This window comes from Schistocerca cancellata, chromosome 2 (assembly GCF_023864275.1).
Source record: "Schistocerca cancellata isolate TAMUIC-IGC-003103 chromosome 2, iqSchCanc2.1, whole genome shotgun sequence".
NCBI classification, from domain to species: Eukaryota; Metazoa; Arthropoda; class Insecta; order Orthoptera; family Acrididae; genus Schistocerca; species Schistocerca cancellata.
In genome coordinates, this window is record NC_064627.1 from 998,451,193 (window position 1) to 998,473,128 (window position 21,936).

Here is a 21,936-nt window from a genome sequence, read left to right on the forward strand (position 1 = left end):
CGGATTTCCAACGCCAATGAAAGACGGCTCCACCGTGCAGCAGAGAGAGCCGGGATGCAAATCATTGGCCCCAACGAACCAACACATTACTCGCGAAACAACAACCAGCCAGACGTCCTCGACATCGGATTTGCGAAAGGACTCCAAGCGTTGCGGAACTGCCTTCTTGACCACCTCCCAGTGATTTCTACGCTGTCCAAGGAACCCATTCAGCTACCTGGACTATCGCAAGACTAACTGGCATCTATACCAGGCTGAAGTCATCAGAAATCTGAGGGAACGCCGACCTGCTGATGCTACAGATGTGGACATCATTGTTGACCACCTCCAAGTGTCCATCAAAGACGCCCTCAAGACAGCAACACCGCCGCCGCGACCTCATGGACGCCCAGTGCCCGACCTACAGCAGGACATCCTCGGCTACATCAGGACCAGAAATCGACTCCTGAAAGACTGACGTATCACCAGGGATTCGGCAATTAAAAGGCAGCCCAACCTCCTCAGACGACAGATCCAGGCAGCACTGAAGGAACACCGCTACAGAAGGTGCCAAGACAAGACACGATTACGGCCCTTCAACGTGACTCATCGATGTGGGACGTAACACGACACTTATTGTGACCACGACCGCGCCTTTCACCACTGCAGACGCCAGCGGGCACTGTCTACCGACCGCAGGAAAAAGCTAACGCCATGGCGGACGTCTTCGAGGCGACCTTCCGTCCTATGGAAGCTCCGCAGAGCAGACAACACGTGCAGCTTGTGGAAAAAAGGCTGGCCACATATCTCGCTGCACCGGTAGTAGACGACGAAGCGCCCGGAGAAGACAACTTAGAGGTGACTACCCAAGAAGTAGGAGCCTGCCTCAAGCTCCTGCCTACAGCCTAAGCTCCAGACCACGACGCCATCCCAAGCCTGGACCTGAAAGCACTACCACCAGCAGCTGACAAAATCCTAGCCAACATCTTCAAGAAGATTATCCGCAGCAGGACCTACACCAAGGCATGGAAGCATGTCCTGGTGTAGCGGTCCCAAAACCAGGCAAGAATCGTGCCGACCAAAAGAGCTACCGGCTCATCAGCTTTCTTCCATTCATCTGTAAGGTCTTTGAAAGGATCCTCCTCAGCCAGTTACCAAGGACGATCACCGATGGCGACCTGCTGCCGCAGGAACAGTTTGAATTCAGAGATGGGCAGGTTGAGGAAGCCACGGAAGCATTTAACTATAGAGACTTCTGCAGAGCCCTAATCTTGGACATCAGCAGGGCCTTCGAAGCGTATGGAACTCCGAACTCCTGTACAAACTCTTCGTGCTAGGATTGCAGGGGCCTACGCACAGCTGCTCGCAACGTACCTACAGAATCGGACGTTCGCCGCATAAGCCGAAGACGCCACCTCCACCATGCGGCAAGTGCGTGCGGGAGTACCACAGGAGTCGGACCGTGGACCGGTCCTTTACTGCCTCTACACCTCTGACCTCCACAAGACGCCGCAGCTCATCAGGGCGACGTATGCAGATGACACTGCGCTCATCACTTGCAGCAGATGGCCGCAAATCGTGCATTGGTGCCTACAAGATGCCTGAAATGACTTGGAAGACTGGGCAGCGAAGTGGAAAATCAATTTCAATGCCAAGAAGATCCAGGCGCACCTACTTACAAAACGACGAATAACAGTGCTACCACAACTGCAGCTCCTTAGTGAATTCGTCCCATGGACTGGCGAGGCCAAATACCTCGGAGTCGTCCTGGCCCCGACGCTCACATGGGGAAACCACGTCACCCTCTAATTAACGAGAATTCTTCACTCCCGATCGACTCTGCACTCATCTTATACAAGTCCTGCATGAGGCGACTGCAGAATCCAGAAGAAGCAGTCAATGCCTACAAGGTAACATGCTGCATTACCCTCTTCGCCAGATACAGCAGAAGCGTTGAACCTTTTGCAGTACATCAGCGCACCTGATGATGGCAACTTGGTCAATCTCCGAAATATTGTGTCCTTTGTACATTCACACCAAGCTGTTCGTCCGAGGTCTATTTCGTCAACTTTCTTTTTTTTTACATATTTAAAATAACCAATAATCCAAATAGTGGCGTGAAAAGCATGCTTTCGTAATACATTTAAATCCTCTTTTGCTGTACTTGCGTCGACAACTAATGAGCGGTAAACGATGTTGGTGTACTTCCTGGTACTTACTCTTACTTGTTACATTTCCTACTTTCAGATCATACGCAGAGCATGTTTAGTGTTTACGTTTGCAAAAAACTTAAACTCACTTTCTTTTTTACTCCATTAATGTTTGCAATAAGGAAAGCAGCAGGTCTGTCATGAAAAAACTACTTGTGTATGTCAACAAAGTGGAAGAGTCTTGAAATGTCGAAGAAACAGGACTACATGAAGGTATACTTCGATACAGAACTGGGTTCTAGATTTATTAGACTGTCATAGCTTCAGTGTCATTGTTGTTTACATACGTGTCATACAGTAGGCACATCAGTGTCATAGTAGTTTACATACATGTCATACTGTAGGTGTTCAATAATACCAAAAAACGATAAATTCAGTTTTGAAAACACGTTCAAACACTCTGAAATTCAATAAATGTCACCAGTAATTGTATTAATGAGCATTTAAACTAAGACTTCCTTTATTAGTTAGTGCAAAACACAGATTTGTCAAAAAAGGAACGATGTTAATAGCCTGGATCCTGTAAAATGGATATTTAGCTTCAACAAGTATGTAACTAACTTATTAGATGATTATAGCCTAACTTCTGTAACATGTACATGTTTCTTAAACAGGTGTCTCACATTTACTTTAATAAAGATCAATTAATAGCATGTAGTTTCACACTTGGTTTTACACCAAATTATTTTGTCTTTTTAGCAGTAGCCTGTTTGCTTCATTTCCCAGAATATTTCTTTCCAGAACCGCCTTGTGTCAGTTTTGCAGAAATAACCTGTTTGATTTTACTTTTGAATTTCATTTGGAGGTTTTCAAAGCACACAATCTTAAACGAATTATTCCGACAAACTTATAATAATGTTAGGATGCCATGCATTTATTCATTCATCCATCTTGCAGGAGATCAGTGCTGATACATTGTGTGTGTCAAATACAGTCATGTACGTAAGTCTGCATAATAAGAAATAGTATGTTTATATCTGAACAACGACGAAGCTCCGTCAAAATTTAAAATTTACCTAATATCACCATATTATAGAGGAATGGAACCGCCATTATGGCCAAGGTTGGTTTGTTGTAAAAGCGATCCAGTACACTAGAATCAGTGATAAAGTACTTGAAAAAAACGATCAAGGACCAGTCGGTGTTGAGGAATAACAGTAAAGATCCATTTTCTACTTGAGCTTTGCCTTCTCCTTTTATGTTTCATCCTATAAAGCTGTAGCTTCATGTTACTGGCTTTAACTCTCCAGTTAATCACACATTCCAAAGTGCTTTCTAACTGCTACATTGTTTAGTAATAAAGCAAGGACCGAATAACACTGCGCCACACTGTGCATCCAAACGAGACTGGAAAATGAGCTTTTTTCGTTAAGCTGAGCATGAACACTGACTCGTTACTGCTAACGAAACTGCGCGCATCGTTACGTCTTAAGTGAAATGAAGCCATCAGAAATTTCGGAGAATGAAAGTGACCATTCCACTCCTGTGCAGAATACAAATACAAGGATAAGTCTTGTCACGTATTTTTGATTTTTCCAAAAGTTTGCAGGCCATGATTCACGTTACAGGTCACGATTGTAAAGGTGTTACGAGATGTTTTCAGAATATACCATATTTAGAAAGGAAAAGACTAAGAGAGGTCTTCAATCAGATGGATTCCTAAGATACATAAAACTCACCTCACTGGACTTGTCAATGCAAATTCTGTGACGCGAAGAAGACCAAAGGAAAGTCTAGATGAAGCTGCATTTCACACAGGGTGGCGCACTAAATGTGTTACCAATTGTTTCTTTCACAATTTACGACGCACATTAGATATCCTGCTTGGATCTCTGCAGCAGTACCAGCAGTGCTAGGAAAAACAAATGAGTTACGAAATGACGTGTAATTCACGATACTGCCGCTAGGAGGCTAGTAAGCAGCAATGGCTGACAATGGAAGACTGGCGACACAGCAACGATCGGCAATTGTGTTACTTTTTCATGAAACTAAAAGCCTTGTTGTGACTCAGAGGCGTTTTCGACAACAGTTTAACACACGATGGTTCCCCTGCAAGAAGACCATCCACAGGTTGTACGATAAATTTGTACAGGAAGGAACAGTATTGGAAGTGAAGCGACCTCGGGCTAAGCCTATTTGTTCGACAGAGAATATTGAGGCGATACGAGTTGCTGATCCGAGAAGTCCCGGGAAATCGTGCAGAAAGGCAGCAGTGCAACTGCTTAAAAGTGACCTCCCTATGTACCCATACAAGATGACCTGTGCGCAGAAGCTCACTGGAGAACACAAGCTGCAGAAACTACTGTATGCTCAGTGGGCGGAGGATAGGGAAGAAACTCTCAACGACGTTTGGTTTTCAGACGAGGCTCATTCTCATTTAGACGGTGTGGTTAACAAACAAAATGTACGCATTTTGGCCAAAGAAAACCCCAAGTGCTTCAAGAACGACATCATTATGCTCCGAGGATTACAGCGTCGGCAGCAATTTCCAGTCACGGATTTATTGGACCCTTTTTCTTTGAAGAAACTGTGAACAGAGAGCGCTATTTGAGCATGCTTCGCAATAGCTTCATTCCACACCTTCTTGCTACTGCCTTGCCCTTTAACACGCAGTGGTTCATGCAAGATGGAGCAAGGCCACGTACTGCAAACACTGTACTGGAGTTTTTACACGAGCATTTCGACTTGCGGATCATTTCATTCAGGTTTCCAGGTCGCTTCAATGACGGACAAAATTGGCCCTCCAATAGTCCAGACCTCTATCCATGTGACTTTTTTCTTTGGGGTACCTAAAGGAAAAAAATTTCCCTAAACGTCCACGTGATTTAATGGATCTCAAAAGACTTATTCTTCAAGCTTGCAGTGAAATTACGGAAGACATGTGCCGTAGGGTAACCACTAACTTCACTGTTCGCTTGAAGGAAGTTAGGAAACGAAACGGTGGACATCTTGAGCATGTGCTGAGTTAGAACAAATTTCCATGGACGGCTCTTCATTGTAGTATTTCTTCCTTTCAGATTGTATTGACAATAAAGTTTATATTCAAAAAGAAAATGGTGCGCCACCCTTTTGTTTCTCTCATAAGGCACGTATCAATCGAGGCGGACTAATCCAGGATGTTCAAGTATCGTATGGTATCAGCATTCTTGACATTTCATGGCGTAACCAACACGTGTCTTTTTATTCTTAAAAGATGAATTGGCTAGTACGAGGTAGGCACATGTGGAGACCAGGCGATCAAACTTAAATGACAAACCACCTGTAAAGTGCATTAACATAAACAGTCATTGAGAGGCCACACATAACATTACAGCATTCATGATGGCTAACTAAGATGTTTATCAGACGAACTTAATGTTCAAAAATTACACCATTTGTATTAAAATTAAAATCTTCCGGGCTTTGTGCCATACGAACATTATCAACTCATGTTTGAGGCTAACTCAACGTTAATTTTGGGTACTCTAGAACTGACAATTTCAGTGAGAGACAATTTTACAGCAGACCAATCTAATCGTAATTCAGAGACAAACAACGAGAAATTAGCAAATGCGACAGGAGCATTGAATTAACATAAACAACATACAATAACTTAAAATGAACTATATAAAAGGAAAGCAAGCAAGCACAACGAAATTAAACTGTCCGAACGATTGAAGTCCTGAAAATCTGCGATTAAGAAAGCAATCTGTACATAGTACCAGAATGATCTCCCGCTTCATGTTATTTCAACCAGTGAAGCACATTACCGCAGGCAGCTATCATTTTATTCATTCGCTATTCATTTGCTTTCTGCTGGGAAATCTGTATTCTATATATATGACGTAACACGTTTCAAGAAATGTAATTCCTTTACACTTCAGACTATGATCAGAACAAGCAGTACACCCATAAGCAACGCAAGCTAGCATTTTTGATCAAACAATTCTCTCGACTCAAAACAGTCAACTACGGCGGACGATGACTTGCAGTTTTCGGCATCATGACAACTCCACTTACCTTTATCTCTACGAATATTACTGAGGAACGAAGCTACTTCTTACAATGAATATTTATACGCTTCAGTATTAGACTGCACATATTTTTCTGCAGTAAGTTGCGCAATTCAAATGCAATACAAGCTTCAAAAATACCTAATATATAAGTTATTTACTTGTGTCTCCCTCCGTAGGTAACTTTGGAATAAGAGTTAATACACCTGCATGTACAAATTCCAGAACTACGGTAACTCTTAGAACTTCAGCATAAAGCCCTGCGATAATGTGGTAACCAGGTCACTGTCGTATTATTGTCGACAGCCTCACTAATGAATTATCTCTGGTCGTAAAAAAGCAACACCTGGGAAAAAAGAGAACGTCAGACAAAGTGCATGTGCACTTATACTTTTTCGATGTCCAAATTACTTTGTGAATGGCAGAAGACGATGACCAACTCGATATCACCGATTCTCTACAAGACGTACTCAGCGAGGAGGAAGACGAGTATGAGCTAGAGCAGCGGCGAGCCATAGGAAGCGGTGTGGAAATAGATCTCGAGGGTGACTATGTTGAGACCTACTCACAGTTATCACCGGACGAAGATGCGGCAGTCGATGACGTAGTCGAGGAAGCTGAAGGAAAAAAACCTGATGAACCGCAAAAGGAGGACAGGGAGGTAAGGACATTCATTGACATTCCCTGACTTCTCATATATTTTATGATGAATCTTGGGTTCTAGTGAACCAGGGGATACAACCCGTCAGCTTTGGCCAATTACATCATACAGTACTCATAGATAATAATGTCTTCACTTTCAGCCACAGATAATACAAGAGTTCTGTGTTCCGGATAAGTGCTATCATTGTACCTTAAAATAACGGAACGTGATTTTAAAAGAGATCGCTACATATTGCTCAAAATATTCTTCGTGTGTATTTATTTAAATAATTGCTCGTTTGCAAATCATTCGCCAACGTCCTTGCCGCAGTGGTAACACCGGTTCCCATCAGATCACCGAAGTTAAGCGCTGTCGGGCTGGGCTAGCACTTGGATGGGTGACCTTCGGTCTGCCGAGCGCTGTTGGCAAGTGGGGTGCACTCAGCCCTTGTGAGACAAACTGAGGAGCTACTTGATTGAGAAGTAGCGGCACCGGTCTCGGAAACTGACATACAGCCGGGAGAGCGATGTGCTAACCAGATGCCCCTCCATATTCGCATCCGGTGACGCCTGTGGGCTGAGAATGACACGGCGGCCGGTCGGTACCGTTGGGCCTTAATGGTCTGTTCGGGAGGAGGTTTTTTTTTTCAATTCATTCGGTACTTAATTTCGTTCTTCGTGATACTGAGGTAGTTTGGACTATTAGTTTCTTATTTTAGGACTCTTTTTAGTATCTATTTTCGTTTGTAGGTATGGATTTATCTGTTCCGATGAACCTGGATGATGTGAGAGAGGCTATGGGCGTAGACATGTTGGCCACGATTCGTTTTTTTTACATATGTGTGGCCTCGTTGCCGAGTATGTTCGATGTCGTGAGTGCGGCGAACATATGCGCCTCACAAGTTTATCTCGTCGCCGTAGTCACGACTTACTCGTATGGCGCTGGAGCAAAGATACGTTGCGGCGGTCCATTAGACGAGGGACGTAATTCGAAAAATCTAAGCTCGCCTTGAGAGACATTATGAGTATCACGTACTGTTGGTGCTGGGATATCCTGTGTGGCTGTGTGTCCATGAATATCGTGTGAGTAAGCGTACAGTTGTGGATTGGTACTCTTTTTGTAGGGAAGTTTGTGAGGAATACATGAAATATAGGGGGGCCGTTGGTCGGTCCGGGTGTTATACTCGAAATTGACAAGTCACATTTTGGCAAAAGGAAGTACAACAGGGTGGAACCTCCGGTGGGATTATGGGTTTGGGGGGATGTAGTTTCAGGCCAAGAGTGTGACGATGTAGTGTTTAAAGTAGTACCCAATCGAGGGAAGGAAGTTTTGCTCATCTTAACAGAAGATCACGTTGCAGACATTTCCATTGTAATTTCGCATGGTTTTCCTTCATATAGCGATTTAGAGGAAAGGATTTATCAGCATTTCGTAGTAAATCACAATATTTTGAGATGATTATCCACAGGGGCTTGCACAAATAGCAGAGAGAGTTATTGGTCTACGATCGCAGGTTCGAGTCCTACCTCAGGCATGGATGTGTGATGTCCTTAGGTTAAGTTTAAGTAGTTCTAAGTCTAGGGGACTGATGACCTCTGATGTTAAGTCCCATAGTGCTTAGAGCCATTTGAATCACTTTAGAGTTTTTGGTTAGCTGTGAAGTCTCTTGTAGGTAAGGGGAAACGCCGGATTTCCACACTTCAAAGTCACTTAGACGAATATTCGTGGAGGCGTAGTATTATCCAAACATATTACCCGTTTAAATGTTTTCTTAAACATGTTGGGCAAAGGTGTGTGTGTGTGTGTGTGTGTGTGTGTGTGTGTGTGTGTGTGTGTGTGTGTGTGTGTAAGTGTGACTGTTACGTAATGTTTTGTTTGTTGTGTATGTGGGTACGTGATTTTTGTTGATGTCCTTCTACGCGAGCTTCGGTTATTTTAAGAAGTTCCTTTGTGGTAAGTTCAGTTTTGCATTTTTTTTACTGTATTTGTCTATTTTGACGTATTTCATTGTTGTATTACAGCATTACGTATGTTTTCATGTATTCCAGCACGTAGAAATTTCGCAGCTGCCGTTCTTCCTTAGTTTCCCAGCACTAGTATCAGTACGATATTTTCGAATCTATACTAGCAATATTAAAGGCGAAACGCCCAACACAACTAAAGTTCGTATCCCGTCATTCAGTTGACCTTTACACTGACACATCCTGTTCGAAAAGAAAGACATAAGTAACACTTATGAGATTTACCTATTGAAGTCAACTGGAGAGCAGGATCTAAATGTTGTGTATAGCTATATAGCTCAACTAAAGAATGGGATACTATTGTCACTGCTGCGATCAAAATTATAACTTTCAGTCGATACTGTTAGCTTCGAAGGCGATAAAAAACTGTACCCCATAGAGAAGTACGGGGTACAAATTGTATATGTCTCGTCTTATTGCCTCTTCGCGTAGTTCGACTGAGGCACAGGGTGCAAATGTAACGTTCGTCCATTTCCACGTTTTCGTTAGCAGTGTAAATATGTATCGGTCGACGGAAGTATGGGATACAAATATAATGTACGTAGCTTCTTCTGCCATCGGTAGTATTACTATCTATGTAAGAACAGACTGTTAGTGGTAGCGGAAAGGAACGACACATGTAAAATTTGTATCCCGTGCTTCAGTTAACCTACATAGTTCAACTGAACAAAAGAATATTAAAGCTAACGAAAACAAAGAAATCGACGTACGCTAAACTTGTATCCCGTACTGCAGTTAACCAATACAGTTCGAATGAGGTTCGAGTTACAACCCATATATGTATGTGATGTGAGGTATTCTATGCTACCAATATTTCCATACATTTTCCCCTTCATTTTCCACAGAAATAATACGATACAAACACGCGACATCCTTAACGTGAAAATACTAATTGGCTTGATATACGCCAACTATATTTTTCCTCTCTCGTATTCCTTTGTTCCTGAACAGTCTTGTCAGCTCTTTCATCTGTGTAATAAATGCTCTCTGGCCAATTCTGACGTCATTGGTCAAAGCCGACGGGTTGTATCCCCTGCTTCATTAGACCCGAATCTTGGCCGCCTATCTCCTTTGGAAACCCGAGTAGGTGTGTTATCTAGAACATATGAAGGGCTTATTTCAGTAGTGGTACAAGTCCATTTTTGTTCATTGTTAGATACAGAGTCCTAACGGTAAATGAGCGCTGAAAAATCTGAACTTGAGATACCAGAAATATTCAAGCATATGGCTTCTTGCTAGAGATGAACCTTTCTTTCTGTTTGTTTGGGTCATTAATTTCAGAAGCATAATAGGCAGAAAAGTGGTGGTAATGGACTTATACCACTATTGAAATAAGCCCTTCATATACTCCTAGTTACGTAACATGATAATGATGCTGACTGCGAAATTTTTGCAGCAAACACTTCGGATTAATAGCAGTGTCAGATTCCAGTCGTCGGCTTTGAGCTATGATGTCATACCTAAGGCAAAGGTCTACATATAGGTAATCTATGAAAGCAACGGATCATACTCGCAAACAAACGAATGCAGCATACGAGAAAATTACAATCACATCACGCAGTTACTTACTTACTCATGAATTATATCGAAACGAACTGAAGATAAGGAAAAAAATTTAGAATAAGAATTAAAGGCAAATTTTCACGACTAGTAAGAACTATTCTCGTAATTTATGCGATTAGAAAAGCACAGAGAACCTCTAAAATGCATTACGGTAAAGCTCGTGGTAAAGTCATACTGTTATAAAACAGCGTCAATTTCATATTAATTATTTAATCTAACGGGAGAACCGCAGGTGAGGAAAGTGGAGGTTTAGGCGGGGAGAAACTAAAATGTATCAGAAAAATGGGAAAATGAAATTAATGACACCAATTACGAAACAGCAGCATAAAAGCTGGAGAAACCGAATCACTAAATTCCAAACAAAAAGCCAGTGCATGACAAATGGATACCTACAAAAAAATAAAGAATATTGGAATCGGTAACTAGAATTAACATATGCAGGTAAATCCCAGCTACAGATTCCAACCGCTCCATGATTCATATCTAAATAATTTTTGCAGTTGTAAGCTCTGAAACGTAGTATCATTTCTACATTTAGAATTTCTCTCTAAAATTAATGCAGTGTATAACAAAAACTGTAATCGGTAACTAGAACTGACCTTCTATACATGTCAATTCTAGTTAGCGACTCCAATACTGGAAATTTTTTGGAGTAGTTCAAAGAGCAATTACAAATGAAGAAATCATATTAGCCTAAATTCAGTGCACACACGTGCTGAAAAAACGATCTAATTAATGAATCATGGAATGGCTGGAATTGGAGAACTGACCTATATATGAGGTCAATTCTAGTTACCAATTCCAGTTTTTCGATGGCCCATAATTTTGAAAATTTTTGCAGTAAATCTGGGGACTACATTTTTGTAAGATTTCTAGATTTCTTATTGATCTCACAACTACCATGAAAAGCTAATAAATATTGTAGGTAAAGCTTCAAAATTTTTCTCTTTTTATATCAATGAAGATAGGAATACCATATGTAGAAATCCTGTAACACATCACTGCACGCACTTGTTGTTAAAACAGTCTAAATAACGCACCGTGGAATGGTGGAATAGGTAACTGGAATTAACCTTTACAGGTCAGTTCCAGTTACCGATTCCAGTATTTGTTAGATCCTACTTTTTATCGATTTTCGTTACTTGTGTATCCATCTCATTAGATTCAACAGTTAGTATTAAAAGTTATCACTGATTCATATTATGATTTCACCATGCGCTGTACTGTACTGGATTTAAAGGTTCTCTGCCGGCCGCTGTGGCCGAGCTGTTCTAGGCGCTTCAGTCCGGAATGGCACTGCTGCTACGGTCGCACGTTCGAATCCTGCCTCGGGCATGGATGTGTGTGATGTCCTTAGGTTAGCTAGGTTTAAGTAGTTCTACGTTATAGGGGACTGATGACCTTATCAGTTAAGTCCCATAGTGCTCAGAGCCATTTGAACCATTTTTAAAGGTTCTCTGTGCTTTTCTTAATCGTAAAAAATACAATAATAATTTATTTCGGACATGTATACTCCTCTTTTTCTGTTCTTATTTATTTTCATTGACTTTAATTGTTATCGGTATAATTTGTAGCTAAGTAATTAATCACATGAACTGTGTTTGTAATTTTATTGTATGGTACATTAGTTTGTTTACTAATATGATCAGTTGCTTTCAAAGATTTAGTCTATGTAGCGTCTCTGCCTTAGGTATGACGTCATTCCTCAAAGCCGACGAGTGGAATCCGACACCAGAATTGACCCAATACTTCGTACATTCGGACGTCTGTCGATATCAAAGTCAAGTGGAATTTGCAATACTAATTTTTGATCCCTGGCATTGACGTAACAGTAATGGCTGCTGTGATGTCACTTCCTCCTCGTCCTTATTTTGAATTGCATTTCTTTGTAATGTTATTCGCTGTCGAAATTTCCTTTGTTTCAAGAGAAATTAATTTTGGGGGATTCCATTGTCACACGTGGAACAGTTGTACTACATTTTTCAATAGTCAAAAGCTAATATAACAAAAGTTATTAATACAAAAAATAAATATTGATTGGTGATCATATGAATAGTTGTTTTACCTTCAATTTAAGTCTGAAGTAGTAGTTAAAATAGGTAGACCGTACTCATTGCCTAAATAGCCGTGTAGGAACGTTTTTTTTAACTACAATCATCATCATCATCATATCTAGTTTTGGTTTAGGCATACTTACTTGTTCCAATTTCAATCAGAATGCAGTTGATCCTTCCACCATTTCCTAGGACACCCAACATTCTCTTTCCCTTGATGTACATATTAGTACGTTAATTTAGTTATTAGTTCTTCCTTTGTTTTGGTTATGGCTTAAATAAAGGTATTTAATTCACAGTATATGTCTGTGTTGGTGTTTTTTCCCACATCTGGAAATACATCGGTATTACTTTACACTTATTAGCACCCAGTTATTGCAGTTTCAATGTTGCAGCACTAAAAAAGAAAACAATGATGCAGCTGACCACTCATGCAGTTTCACAAATTTAAAAATTTCCAGCAAACTCATAAAGTATTCCTAACATTTTTCTTCTCTGGATTCAGGAAGTAAACAAGAAATCGAGGACACTTACTGTAGGATACATCCTTCTTGTCAGCTTTCAGCATCTGAGTATCCTGCAGTTCTCATGAAAATAATCTGTATTTATCCATTTTCTTCAACATCTCTCATTTCAGTTGAAGCATATCTGTATTTGCCTTATATCCTTTTTGCAGTTTGAAACTCCACAAAAATAGATGTTCCTTGCATGGTCTGTTCGACAGCTGGTTATGAACCCTTCAATTCTTTGAGATTATGTCTGGAGGTAATCGAGACACGGTTGGTCATCCCTCATCTCTGAATCTACAGATGGGAGAATGTACACATGGTGTAAGTGAAAAAACTTGAATTCACTATCTGGATTTTCTTGCTTAAAGTTAGTTTCTTTTACAATCATATACACTTAACATTTCTACAGATACTGGATCTAAAATGAACTTGACTATAGAAGGTTTCCGCCTTCTGATTTTATCATTTGCGAAAAAGTTCTGTATTTTGAGCACATTATCATTTCCAAGTTTACTAGACCAGGTTTCCTAGTCTAATAAGAAAACTTGCTTTGGTACCTGTGTTTTGTCTTCCCCATATAAGTTTTTCTTATGACTGCTGATATTTTTGAGGGGCTAGAAGGAAACACTTTCTTCACTACGAAACAATTTTACCGAGAGACCAGGAAAGCACAGGTTCCAAGTTCACCTTTGACCAATGCAGTTTTTAGTTTAAGCCTGCACTTTCTTTTTCTTTCAGTTTCCTTCTTGTGATGCCCAACTGAAAATTTTCACTGAAGGATATCCTTAAGTTTTCCTATTTTCTTCTATGCCGCTTTCTTTCTTTTCCTTTATGGATGTTGTATCTGCTGTCATATTTCTGCAACTTCTCCCGAAGTGTTGTCATATACTCTGCTGACATTGATTGCCTCTTTTTCTGAAGAATTAATAAGTCAATATCAGTGTCAAACTAGTTATACCAACCACCATAACTTAAAAATGACATGGAGAGTTAAATGGTTTAGATTTCAGTAACAACCCAAAAACCTGTCTCAGGTGGATCACAGTTACTTTCAACATAGGTGCGTGATAAGCTACAAATTAAACTCTGCTTTACGGATCACTAAGTTACAAGTTTTCCTCACTCCAAACCTAAAAGAAGCAGAACTGCTACTATTGCCAACACAGAGAGTAAACCGTTTCACGGTTTTCGTCACGACGCATAGTTGTTATTGTAAATTATATGTATAGTTAATATCTTACCTTCCTTTGAAAACTGAGGTTCATCTGCAAGAAAACATTCTACTCTTTAAACTTTCCAACTGAAACAACAAGAATGGCTGCAATATGAATTTCAATACCTGCCAACATGAAATGCAGTCTTGTTATTCACAATGCTCATCTACCGAAGTGGCAACTTCGTTTAACTGTATTTTCTTAAGTAATTTTATAGATTTGACAATGTTTTTTCAGGACAACAAAATTTATTATTTGTAGATGCAGAAACCCATGACATACATTAAGAGTAAAATTAAAACTACTGTCATGTTGACTCAATGCAGGGAAGTGTAAAGGTATCAAGTCGAAATTTATGTCAAATATCAAGGTCTACGGTCCCGATGCGTTTTAAATAATGTGTACAGATTCGGTGCACTCGACATATATGGTCACATATGTCACATATTTAGATATTGGCAAACTATTCATCAAAACCTATAGCTGAACTGTGTCTGTATATGCGGGGCTTCTTGGTCTAGATAGAGATTCCGCTTCCTAATCTGTACGGGTAGGACTTTGTTTACTTTCGCTCCGTCACAGTGCTACGAGTATTGTAACTTGAGGTTTTGTGCTTTCTGAGTGTACACACTAAGTCGAGTTCACCTTTCAGCTCATTTAAAGATGCTTTTTCTATTTCCACGGCGTCCAAGTCTATTTCATGTACAGGTGCAATGAATTTCTCTTTTTATAAGTCGGCCCGTCAAGTGCAGCCCATTTCCCGGTTCCTTTCAGTCGAGGAGAGTTTTCCTTGTGAACTCTGACTTCGAATACACGGATGTTCTTGTGATCAGCTGCCTCCGAGTATAAATAATGTTTAAGTTAAAGATTTTCTGCTTAAGTAAGGTGAAGTTGAAACATTCGCCTAGAACGTTGGTCCAAGCTGCGGCATGAAGCGTAGCAAAGTTCCACTTGTGGTGAATATCTTCTCCCATGCACGCCTCCTTGAAGTTTCTGAAATGCAGTTCTCAGCCAGAAAAAAAGCTACAGAAACAACAGCTGTACACTTCACAACCACAAGCCGGCCAAAAACTGTTTTGTCGGTGGAAGGAATAGTTAAATGAAAGTTTTTATGTACGTAAAAATTCACTCTATTACGGTAAGCTTGCGTAAACCAGTCACTAAAACCCTTCCTCTAAGCTGTACACAGTATGAAAAATCCCCATGGACACACCATTCACAACCGTACCAGTTTGTGGTAATAATTATTTATCCTGCACTGAACATTTACAAACGGACTGCGTCTTTCAGAATAGCTCACTCATATGTTGTTGTAATCATTTTCACGTAATAAAATGTACACGTTTGCGAGTAAGCAACACGCCACGTCAAATTAGTTATTTAAAATATCACCAAAAGTTCCGAATGCCGCACTCGGCATTAAGCTGAACTCACTTCCACACTTTACGGCACTTCTCAAACATTTTATTGCCTAAATAGTACAATATTAATCGTTTTCCGCGGAGCATCAACCAATAGATCTGATCTCAATGACGTCCAAGCCCCGACTCTACTCATCTCTCTACACAACAGAAGTTTCTAGGTCCCAAAATACGCACGAACATGATAATTTCTGATTGGCAGAGAAACATCAAAGCCAGTCGGAAAGCAGCATCAAACCCGCCCAAACCCGCGTGTGTATACAGAACCAATCAGAATTTGTCAATGAACTAGAACAGTAAATTAAAATAAATAAATTTGAAAGTCGACAAATATAAAATTAACTCCCTCTTCACAAAACTACTTCACCGAAATCATAATCTTATTCCCCTACTACCGTAAACTGATGAAATAATTTATAAGAAACTCCCCAGTAGGAATGGCTAACACACACGTCATTCTCTAACATTCCTCACAAGCTATTGAATTTATAAGATAAAAACTTAGGAAATTAAACAAACAGAACTGCAAATAAAAACGACAATATTTTGACTGCAGCTCAAATGGTGTCCATCAGCCAGTGGCCTCTACCGGATCACATAAAAGATACATACACACCAGCATCCGACGCCACCTGTCCTGCGTGTGACTCATACTGCACGTTATTTACTGTTGTTGCGATCTCAACAGGGTATACCTCACACCCATTTTAGTATGAAAACATTTTTTTTTCAAATAAAAATTTTGAATAATGAAACTCAAATATTGGGCCAGTTCCAAAACATAAATACAGTTAATTACATTTTCCTTACTTCAGACTTGGTATTTCTAAAACTAATCTAACCTATGGGTTGTCAAATTATTTTGCTTCCAAATACATCAAAATAATTTTTCATACAAAATTAGTTGTTTCACGCAGCACTGAAACTTCTATTTCCTATTTGGTTTGCAATATTTGTAAAATTTTCTTTTTTCACTGTGGATGGTGTCTCTTTATTATACACCAGTTAAATTCTCTCCTACCTTATTTTGGCACTTCATTAGAGTCACATTTTTCTTGCACTTGTTTCTCACACATGTAGGGCACTTAAGTATGTGGCGGCCTTAGATCTGACCAACTATTGTCCAATCTTTAGTTCGAAGTCCATGGTTCCTGAAAACAGTGTTTCGTCTACGCCTAAAAATAACAGTTACATCTTCCTGAAATGAATATTTATCATATGAGTCTTAAAATTTATTCTCCATTTTCATAAATTCCATTTTTCATTTAACTGATCTAGCAGAGACTTCACTCTAACTAGTGCATTAAAGTGGCACCGAATTAAATTTACTTGAAACCATTAGTAATTAAATCTAGGTAATTTCAAAACTACAGCAAACTATAGTAGCTAATGCGAGCACTTTGTTTATTTATTTAGCTAATTGAATTATTTACGTTAAGTAGATTCACCTTCTTTCAAAATTGACTTACATCCAGTACAAATCATTCATTGACAATATTTACAATACAACATAACATAGTCACCACTGCTTATACCAGTTCCTTAATTACATTCTCATGTACTGTCACTCATCAGTTATAAGTACAAAGTGAAGCCACAATGCCTCTCACTTTCTTCACCATAATGTTTTGACTTAATTTAGAGACAGAATATACACAAATTCTAAAAACTTATATACAACCTTTTCGTTTAACCTCCTTTCTTTCCAAATCACATGTGATTTTAATTAGTGTTAATATTAGTATTCTCCTTTCTAAACTTCATTAGGTTCTTTACATCACCACATTAATCAGTTAATCTCAATAGTCATATCTGGTAGTTTTACATATTACAAAAATCTGTTAACCATTGTCCATCAGAATAAGACGCTGTCTCCATGCCACAAGTCCTCTTACTTCATCATTACCTGTTTTTCATCATAACAACACACCTCTGGCTGCTACAAAACACGACATTCCTCATTGGTCTCATGTTCTTTCGTGTGTCACCTTCAGTGAACTTAACATAATCAATTTAAAACTGATTTTTAATTAGCACAACACCTCTCACTACCACAAATTTTCTCAAATTACCTCAGTTATCTCAATTAAAAGAAAGATTTTCTCTCTCCTTCCTATTTTCACATGGTACAACAAAATAAATGTCCCTGATCAACACACGCATTCCTACCACATGCAACAGAACTCACCTCATTAAGCTACGATTCATCGCACTTTTCCTTCACATAAACCTCTCTTATTTCCTTAAAGTAAGGGCCCTTTTTTATGCAGCACTACCTACAAAAACATCAGATTCAGGCTCGATTGCCTCTACTCAATAACCACTGACTTTCACTGAAGCAGACTCCACTTTACTTCGTTCAACATTTTTTGGTTGCCCATCATTAACCTCCAATCACCACAGCACATATTAATTTTAACAAACTTCACAGTTGACTCTAATATATCATCCAGAGTGAATACCAGAAACTCATAAATTACAAATTTAACTTACTTACACAACATTGAACCCTCAGATTTAAAATTATATTACAACAAAAATTATTTCTTGCCCTACTTTGCAAGAATCTTTATGCAAGAGATGGCAGATGTTGTAAGTGTAGAACTGTACTACAGATAGAAAAGAGTAAAACAGGAACTGAAGATCATAGTGGGAATAGAACCCAGATAGGAAAGAGTTGGGATAGAGCGCATCAGAAAATATGAATGGACACATCAACCTGTGGATGGCACCACTCGCATTGTGGTGTAGCTTCCAAATTCAGCAGATCCCCCACCTCATTTAACTCCTACTGTTATTGTAAACATCTTTTTAGGTCAATAATGTTTCTTCACCGCAAAGGTTTCCGAGAGTTCCAGTATTCCATTCTGTAAGCATTTGGATGTGGCTTTTCTGCTATCCTGAAAGGAACCATGTACTCACCCATAACCTTCTTTGTTTCTGACGTGACCTCCTTCGGCTTTTCCGAAGTTTTAACTAAAACCAAATCGGTTATGCGAAGGCTAGTAACCAGGTTCTCTAGAATCATGTCGTCCCTTTTCTCAGGTCTCTTTTTCCTAACATTTTATTAAGCCATTTTTCTGTCTCTGCCAATGCCACATCGGCAATCTACGGAAATTCCGACAATCCAAACAGTAAATTATTGCTTCATGCTTCAGATGATTGATTACATCCTCCTAAATTAAATATCGCGCCCATGCAGTTTGCTTTCCAAGGTAATATCTTCTACGCAGCCTGTTGAGCTCTTTCATAATACGCTTACACAAATTATCTTGGGGAAGTATGCAGAAATTTTAATATGTTCAATATTTGTACTTTCTAAACATTCCAGGAACCTTCTTGAAGTAAACTGTGGACCATTATCTGATAATATCGTTGTAGGTACTCGTACTGTAATGAAATAGTCCTTGAATCATCAGGAAGCATTAACACTGTATACCATTTATTTTAACAGACAGCAGTATTTCATATTCAACCGGTTTCTTAAACTTTCCTGTGGCAACAATTATTTGAATCCCCATAACAAAAAAATGGCTTCAAAAATGGCTCTGAGCACTATGGGACTTAACTTCTGATGTCATCAGTCCCCTAGAACTTAGAACTACTTAAGCCTAACTAACCTAAGGACATCACACACATCCATGCCCGAGGCAGGATTCGAACCTGCGACCGTAGCGGTCGCGCGGTTCCACATTGTAGCGCTTAGAACCGCTCGGACGCTTCGGAAGGCGAATCCCCATAACGGGCATTATTACTAATTCTTCCTTGTTTGGCAAAGCATCCAACCACTTTTGACTAACAGCATTGCCACTATCAGCTAAACACTGTACTTCTTCCCCGTGTACCACTAGCTTACTAGCTTAGCTACAGGTTAACCTGTCTTCTCCCCACTATTACTGACTTCAGATTCATCTAACAAATCGTTTAGAACTTCCCTTCATTGAAGAACTTCCCCATGTCTAGAGATTACACAGATATTTGTAGGGTTATTTTCATTATTTATCCTCTTCGTAACAGCCAGTCTGTCCACTAATTACAAATCAAAATGACACATCACCATTTTCTACATGAACATCCTCTAATCCATTACTTAACTGGCCCCCATTATAGTCACCCTCGGCATACTCCATTGCCTGTAGCACCAATTCTCATTAATCACCTCCACAATATTTTTCTCGAATAAATCCTGCAATTCTTTACTATCTGTGCTCTCCCCTTATTTGTGAAAAGATTCCTTATTGGACACGTTTCCCTACTGATTTGCACCTGAGTCATACACACACACACACACACACACACACACACACACATATATATATATATATATATATATATATATATATATCATTACTGCAGAGTTCACTTTGACTGTTCATATTCGAAAAGTCACCTAATTCAGCATTAAACATGTATTTTCATGTTACTTGTTTCATTCATAACGTCCAAATCATTACTTCCTAATTCAGTAACTTCTTCATTGCACGTCACAAAAGGATTTGCTTGCGATTTTAAAATACCATTTACTGTTCTGAAAGCTTCAGCATACTCACAGACGGGACCTAGTTTCCCATACTCTGTGATTCTGCGCTCTCTCCCACTCGCATACTCGCACTCCTCTGTTGTCTTTTTTGAACATCACTATCGTCATATACTATTAGCAAGTCATTGATTGCAGGTACTCTGCCTATCTGCCGTAGCATACGTCAGCCTCTTGTGACTCTTCCTCTAACCTTAGCTGGAGATACACCCACTCTGTTTACATTTGTATTCTGTCGAGGTTCCCCGTTGTTCGGAGGCCGGCTGATCCTCCTGCATTTGTCTCTCTTCACATTCCAAATAACTAATCAATTTGTTACTATCGTCCCTGGGAGCTTCAATTATTTTGTTACTCCAGTTCATAGGCAGCTTCCCATCTAGTCCCATTGTAATCTCCTGTGGCTCTAATTTGTTTGTGACATACTATAAATTAGCAACCCATTTTAACGAAAATCTTTTCACACTCTTCTTTCTGTTATTAAACTTTTCGCCAGCCCAGAAATTGTTCTGCATTTCCATCTGCGTTTGTTTACCTCAATATTCTGCGAAAAATTCATGTTTAAACTTTTCCAAGGTATCATATTATTCAGTAGCGTTTACTCTCCAGTCCCTTGCTCTCCCCCAAAATGTTAACTACATAAAACTGATTTTTGCCTATCGGTCGATAGTCTTGGTAACGCATCGTCAAAATCATTCTAAAGTGCATTTGGATGCACATGTCCAGCAGAATCACAAAGTAAGAACTGTCTTCCACCGATTTGGTTTTCAGACCACCACCCACACTGTTGGTACCAACTTGTATATTATGTTCCAATTTATTTAGTCTGTCTTTATGATCATGCAGTTCCTTTACTACCACCCACACCTGACTAGTCAAATGACCTGTGTTAGTTTGTACTTCTTGCACACGGTCAGACACAACATTTACGGCTTTCAAACAATTTTCGATATCTCCATTGATTTTAGTATTCAAAACTGTATTCACACTTTTACATACACCTAGAGCTGTAGCTATTTTAAGCTCTACTTTCTGAACATTTTCTTGGATCTGACCCACTCTTTGATTGCTTTCATTAGTCACCCTTTGTGTAGTCTTTGTTAAACCTTTTCTTTACTTCGACCTTTTCATCAAAGGCCTTTTGTTCATTTCGCCACATTTCCTTTAGATTAGAAGTCTGGTTTTTTAACTTAGTATCAGTTTTAATTTTGAACTGTTTAGGCTCACCAGCTAAAACACTAACAGTACCAGACTGCTGTTTAAGCTCGCTAGCTAAACCATTTATAGTACATGACTGCTTATAAATTTACGAACTAAAATTATGCTTAATATCCCTAGCTAAATTTTTAAATGCTTCATTGATAGTAAGCATTAATATTGCTAACATCTCCTTTAGACGTTCTCATTCGGTTTGCTTTATTTGCAACATATCTAATTCGGCATCAGCCTTTCTGGTCTCCAGTTCATTTAGAAAACACTGACTCATGTCAAATGAATGAGAATAACTTAAATCACCAAATGTACTATTAAAAGAGTTATAACCCTCACCTCCAGTTACATCTGTTAAAACATTTCGTCCCTGTTACCCTCCCACAACTGTAAAAAACTGTTGTAAATTAGGAACCGAAACACCATTAATTTCTAATTCACCCACATTTCTCTGCCCTGTAGTGCTTGTCTGACTGGCACTTCCATTAAACTGAATCACATCCTCTTCCTCCACAACTACAGAGTTGCAGTTCAATTCCATTTTAAAAAGTCTTTTGATACAGGCAAACAACAGATGAACTACACTC

At 39.5% G+C, this 21,936-nt stretch overlaps 1 pseudogene; it reads left to right on the forward strand.

Moving 5' to 3' along the window:
• The first annotated feature begins 7,135 nt into the window (after positions 1 to 7,135).
• LOC126164219 (5S ribosomal RNA) lies at positions 7,136 to 7,252 on the forward strand (annotated as a pseudogene).
• Positions 7,253 to 21,936: the final 14,684 nt, after the last annotated feature.